The sequence below is a fragment of the Schistocerca americana genome, chromosome 7, assembly GCF_021461395.2.
Source record: "Schistocerca americana isolate TAMUIC-IGC-003095 chromosome 7, iqSchAmer2.1, whole genome shotgun sequence".
In the NCBI taxonomy this organism is placed as follows: Eukaryota; Metazoa; Arthropoda; class Insecta; order Orthoptera; family Acrididae; genus Schistocerca; species Schistocerca americana.
In genome coordinates this window covers 556,045,669-556,051,675 of record NC_060125.1, presented here as the reverse complement: position 1 = coordinate 556,051,675, position 6,007 = coordinate 556,045,669, and the positions used below count along the sequence as shown (strand labels likewise).

At 43.6% G+C, this 6,007-nt stretch overlaps 1 pseudogene; it reads right to left on the bottom strand.

The window, feature by feature from the left end:
• Window positions 1–2,029: 2,029 nt before the first annotated feature.
• LOC124623233 lies at window positions 2,030–2,147 on the bottom strand (annotated as a pseudogene).
• Window positions 2,148–6,007: the final 3,860 nt, after the last annotated feature.

The following is a 6,007-nucleotide window of genomic DNA, read 5'->3' as shown; positions in this document are numbered from 1 at the left end:
ATCGTAAACATGTCCCTGCAGATGCTGCTCGCCGACCGTGGCCCGTGTTTGTTACAACACGCAACTGAACGTCGGAGGTTTCAAGCGTCAACTTTAGGTTACAATGTCTCCGGATGTAATTAACATTTTACAATGCAACAAACGGCACTGATTACGTATGTGTTTATATGTTCAGATGTGCTAACAAAACTAACGTGGTTCCATTTAAAAAACGTAGGTTTGTGTTAAAAAACATACTTCCGAACATTTTTGTATGGTTTGTATTAACCAATTACACTAGCCCCTCTCCTCACGTTCGGTCTGTGGAATCGGTTCGTCAGTGTTTGATGTGGTTTACGAAATATATCCAGCGGTAACGTTAGGTGACAGTTTTATGCTATTGTTTATGAGAATTTAAAATTGTGCAACTATAGTTAAGCAAAGAAATTAGATGATCTGGAGAGCTCATTTTAATTCCCTGTTAAATTTCATCGTGAATTTGGTGACTAAAGCTGCTATTAGTTGTAATGTCTGCGTTGTTAGTCCTTCCAATTTAGTTGATGTTTTGAACTTCTTTTTGAGGCAGGAATTATAACACTGTGTTTTTTGATGTATTACTGAAATTTATGAGCCTTATCAGGTGAAGTAAACAAGAGTATTTAAAATTTTAATTACTTTTCCACTGTTTTGATGGACGGCAAATATTTACTTTCCGAAACTGGAGTGATTTGTTTCAAGTACTTTTAAGATTTAAAGACGATTCATGTTACTGGCGAAAAATTTTGAAAGACCAGTGTATGCCTGTGTTCGGATGTTGGTAAACTAAATGGCATGTCACATAATTAGCTGCCTTTCCACACCAGAATCCTGCATTCAAGTCTGACCTGCTAAAAGGGTCCCCATTCCTATATCCTGTTCTCCCCAAAGAGAGGTTTCAGGACAGTAGATCTTCAGCAATCCGTCCTATAACCTACTGGAAGAACTGTAGTCCGACAAGGTGGTCTTGTGGTCTGGGAGCTCACACCTGCTCTCCCATGAATAATGTAATCGCTCGTGCTGAGTGGAACACACAAGAACGGGGTTTATACCGTCAGCAGCTCTAATTCTTCGGGCATTTGTTTCAGGATCATCTTCTACTCACCACAACGACCGAATCCTCCATGTACGCTGTGTGCACTGTGAGAGGTCTACCATGTCCCCCTGCCCTTGTTGCGAATGTTCTCTTGTCTGCATGTCACCCTTTAAAAAACTGCTGGTCTACAGATGCGTTACATGCATTGTTTTTTGAGACGCAGTGTTTGTCGTTCCATTTCCATCATCATGAAGCCAATATGTAACAAACGTCAAATAGTCGTGAAGTGTAGTACATGTGTTTATGCGAAAACAAGCAGCAACGTACTACAACCTTCAATTACATAGACAAACAGTTTTACAAACGTCAGCAGTAATACAGAAGTTATGATAATACACGATGTGATCGAAAGTATCCGGACGCACCAGTGTAATGTGGTTGACCACGAGATGTCACATGAGGAGGTGGATCTACCAGTGCCGGCCGGTATAGCCGTGCGGTTCTAGGCGCTTCAGTCTGGAACCGCGTGACCGCTACAGTCGCAGGTTCGAATTCTGCCTCGGGCATGGATGTGTGTGATGTCCTTAGGTTAGTTAGGTTTAAGTAGTTCTAGGTTCTGGGGGACTGATGACCACAGATGTTAAGTCCCATAGTGCTCAGAGCCATTTGAACCATTTTTTTGATCTACCAGTGTGAAAGGCAGCGGGCTGTATAGTGTCTTCAGTAGGGAAGCAGTAACTGCGGAATGGGTCGAACTAAAAAAACTAAACTCCGTTCGAACAGGCCATGAAGGCCCAACGGTGCTGACCGTCCGCCGTGTCATCCTCAGCCCACAGGCGTCACCGGATGCGGATATGGAGGGGCATGTGATCAGCCCATCGCTCACCCCCGCCGTATGTCATTTTCCGAGACCGGACCCGCTACTTCTCAATCAAGTAGCTCCTCAGTTTGCCTCACAAGGGCTGAGTGCAACCTGCTTGCCAACAGCCCCCGGCAGACCGGATGGTCACCCATCCAAGTGCTAGCCCAGCCCGACAGCGCTTAACTACGGTGATCTGACGGGAACCGGTGTTACCACTGCGGCAAGGCCGTTGGAACGGAATGGGTCGGACAGGAGAGCTTAAGTGGCTTCCAACGTAGGACCACATAAACTTCACGTATTGACAGAGAGTGTAAGTAAGCTATTTAGGTTTTTATGTTGGTAGCGCCATATAGCGCTCTATATGAAAATCACTGACTGTGCTGTGTGCAGTCTGTGGCTGGTTTGCATTGTTGGAATTTGCTATTGTAGTGTTGGGCAGTTGGATGTGAACAGAGCGTAGCGTTGCGCAGTTGGAGTTGAGCCGCCAGCAGAGGTGGATGTGGGGCATTGTTGGAATTTGCTATTGTAGTGTTGGGCAGTTGGCTGTTAACTGCTCGTAACGTTGCGCTGTTGGAGTTGAGCCGCCAGCAGAGGTGGATGTGGGGAGAGAGATGGTGGAGTTTTGAGAGCGGATGATCTGGACATGCGTCCATCAGAGACAGTAAAATTGGTAAGACTGGATGTCATGAACTGATATATATATATATTATGACTTTTGAACACTATTAAGGTTAATACATTGTTTGTTCTTTAGCAAAATCTTTCATTTGCTAACTATGCCTATCAGTAGTTAGTGCCTTCAGTAGTTTGAATCTTTTATTTAGCTGGCAGTAGTGGCGCTCGCTGTATTGCAGTAGTTCGAGTAACGAAGACTTTTCTAAGTGATTCATTAAAGGTATAGGTTATTGTTAGTCAGGGCCATTCTTTTTTAGGGATTTTTGAAAGTCAGACTGCGTTGCGCTAAAAATATTGTATGTCAGTTTAGTGTTGATCAGAATAGGTAAAGAGCGAAATGTCTGAGTACGTTCAGTTCTGCTCAGCTGTTTGAAAATCAAATAACGTAAGGGGTTTACCAGCACAGTAATTCAATAATTTTTGTAAGGGGACGTTTCAAGAGGGCCATTTGCTGTAAAAAAAAAAAAAAAAAAAAAAAGTGAATTCAACGGAAAACATCATTCTTGAGTTCTAAAGTGCTACCAGCAGTCCATCTGCACAATGACCGTACATGGAGAGTTAAGATTAGTGGGGTAAAATGATCGAGCAGCTCCTCATTAGCCATACATTTCTGCAGTCAAGGCTAAGTGAAGTTTGAGGTGATGTGAAGAACGATGCTGCTGGACAGCCACTGGAAACTAGTGATTTCAAGTGATGAATCACACTGCGCCGTGTGGCAGTCCAATGGAATGATTTGGCTCTGATGAATGTCTGGAGAACGCTATCTGCCAGTATGTGCAGTGCCAACGGTACTTAAGGTGGCAGGATTTAACCAACATATGTTTAATATTCTTGTAGATTCATATTTACATTGGTTCATATTTACAATGCAAAATCGGATTAATCAGTTCATTGGCTAGCACCATGTGCAAACATGTATGTGAGTTAATTAGGGCTGGGCACTGACAGAATAGGCGAATTGGCCTCGCGTTCCTCAGAAGGCACTCTCAGCTAAGCAGGGGCTGGTAAGCGTCTTGTCGTATTCTGCAGGGATGGACATTTATTGTCCCGAAAGAGAATGCGTTGCAGCGCTGGTTCATGATACTAGAGCCCGCAGAACCGCCATGGCGCAGACAGAGCAGGTGGGAGGTGCCACCTGGTGATAAGAAAATTTTCACAGTAGCTTACCTAGAGAAAGACCGTCGGGGGCGGAAAATTGCGAAAGAACATCTATTTAGCGTCAAGGAATGCACGAGATGACAAACGATGCTTGTGAACTGACCTCTGCGAAATCTTCTCACAGGCAGTGTTGGAGCACACATCCAGCTGAAAAGAGCAGAGATACAGTAAGGAGGGGAAATGAAACCTTCCAGAAATTTCTTCTGAAAGAAATATGAGCTACAGGACATTGGTGTCAGATTTGCGACTCATGTAGTGAGAAGTAATATTTTTGTAACAGCCACTGTGATTCGTCAACTGGGTCACAAACGTAGACGCCGTGTCTCCAGCCGGGAGTGTCCTATGGCGGGAGGAAAGAGACTTCCCAGTCCGCAACTATCGAGAGTACTTGCCTCTGAAGGTCGTTAGAAGGGACTTCCCTGGCGATAGCCATTGCGGAGAAACTGACAGCTACATTTTAAGAAGTGTTGCTTTCGACACGGGGAGGGTGTGAGCCTTGAACCGTTTCTCCGAGACACAGTAGTTATTCTGTTTACTCGAGTGACTCGAGCTCTCTGTGGAATCTGACATACACTGAAGTGCTTCTTTATGGAAGAATACCTGAGTTGAATTTCTGTTCCCTGCTAATGAGCAAACAGAAATCTCGACTCATGTTCTGTCTTGTACTGAGGTAATTTCAGCCCTAGGATTTCGCAGACGGCGTCCACTGTGAAGGCAGAGATTTGCAGGCGCGCCACACACGTCACGTGCACAGCGGCCAACGCCCCAGCGAGCAGATCATGTGTCCAGTGCAACTGCTTCCTGTCACCACTCCAAATAACTCTCCTACGTATAATGATCTACACGCATGTCATTTGGATGGGGGAAATGGATAGTTGGATGACCTTGAAAAACAGTTGATACTAAGTTGTTGAAATCGTAGCGAACCCCGTTTCTTACCTGTATGAATTCTCCCTCGACAGTCTTTACAGGTTCTACAGATACGCACTTTGATACAGGGAGTACACAGGAATGTATACACTGTTCCACTTGCTACATTGTGACACTGTATTTGCTGAGTCCTGAGACTCATAGTACGCAGCTGTTAAATACGGCTGCCAAAGACACAGTCTTCCTGCAGGGATTGTTATTGCATATTGCATATTGCATAGTATATATCAACTCATTTCTCAACACTCGAATATTTTATGTATATACCCGAACCCCTCGAGGTTAATTCTAACATGGCCTCACCGTAGATATCAACTGTAGTGACTTAACGGCCTAGCATTTGAATATCAATACGTGTAAAGGAATGGATCATACTCATCAGTCATCTTCTTCTTTATATAAACCACAATACTATTCATACATTCCCTCTGGTATTCCATATGCTTGTCCACTTTTTTCTGAAAGTCTCAGTTAGGGTGTAGGTCTCCTGCTTCTCACTGCCAATCAGTATCTGCCACCTTCGTGCTCCTCTAATAATGGGGACACGCGGTCTAAAGTCGAACTTATGTTCTGCCGATCTCGAAATTATGTGTTGGGCAGAATTCGATATTGTGTATTTCGGATTTGTACATTTTTGCTTTCTACACTTGTTGAAGGAATAAACAAGTTGTGGTATCACATTGTAATTCACCCTAGTAGCATCCCAATAATGCCGACAACATTAGGCAGCCACACATACACATGCCGTATGCTATACATTCTGAGGTTTACAAGTGAAGTACAGAGGAAGAGTTGTTATGGTAGGGGAGGTGCGTTTCTCGTAGTTAGGGCGTGATCGTCTTGTTGCACTTAAGAAAGCATTAAATGAGGAAGGATATGTATACATTTTGCAGCGTTGTGTACAGTAGATGAACAGCTGTAACTAACCTGTTTCTACGGGTTATTACGTTATTATTGGGAATGGAAATGCTTATTGATTGTGAAATTAACGTGAGAAGATTAGGGTCGCCACCGACTCTAACTGTACAACTAATCAAAGGTTTGGTCGAGTCGGAAAATAAATTAATTTGATCACAGACCAAAAACTCACAAAAAAGCATACATTGTGATGTCGCTCATAGGGGATACGTTGCAATTAATAGTATTGCCCGTGTACTGTTCACGACAATCAAACATTTAAAATAAAATAGAAAATGCATGAACACTGCATAAGATCAGCTCCCAGCAGCACACCTGAAAAGAAGACTTAATCTAAAGCATTTGTTATAAAATACAAGGGGAAACTACTCACTGGACCTGGGCGTAAGGAAACGCGTTGGATGTGCTAACGG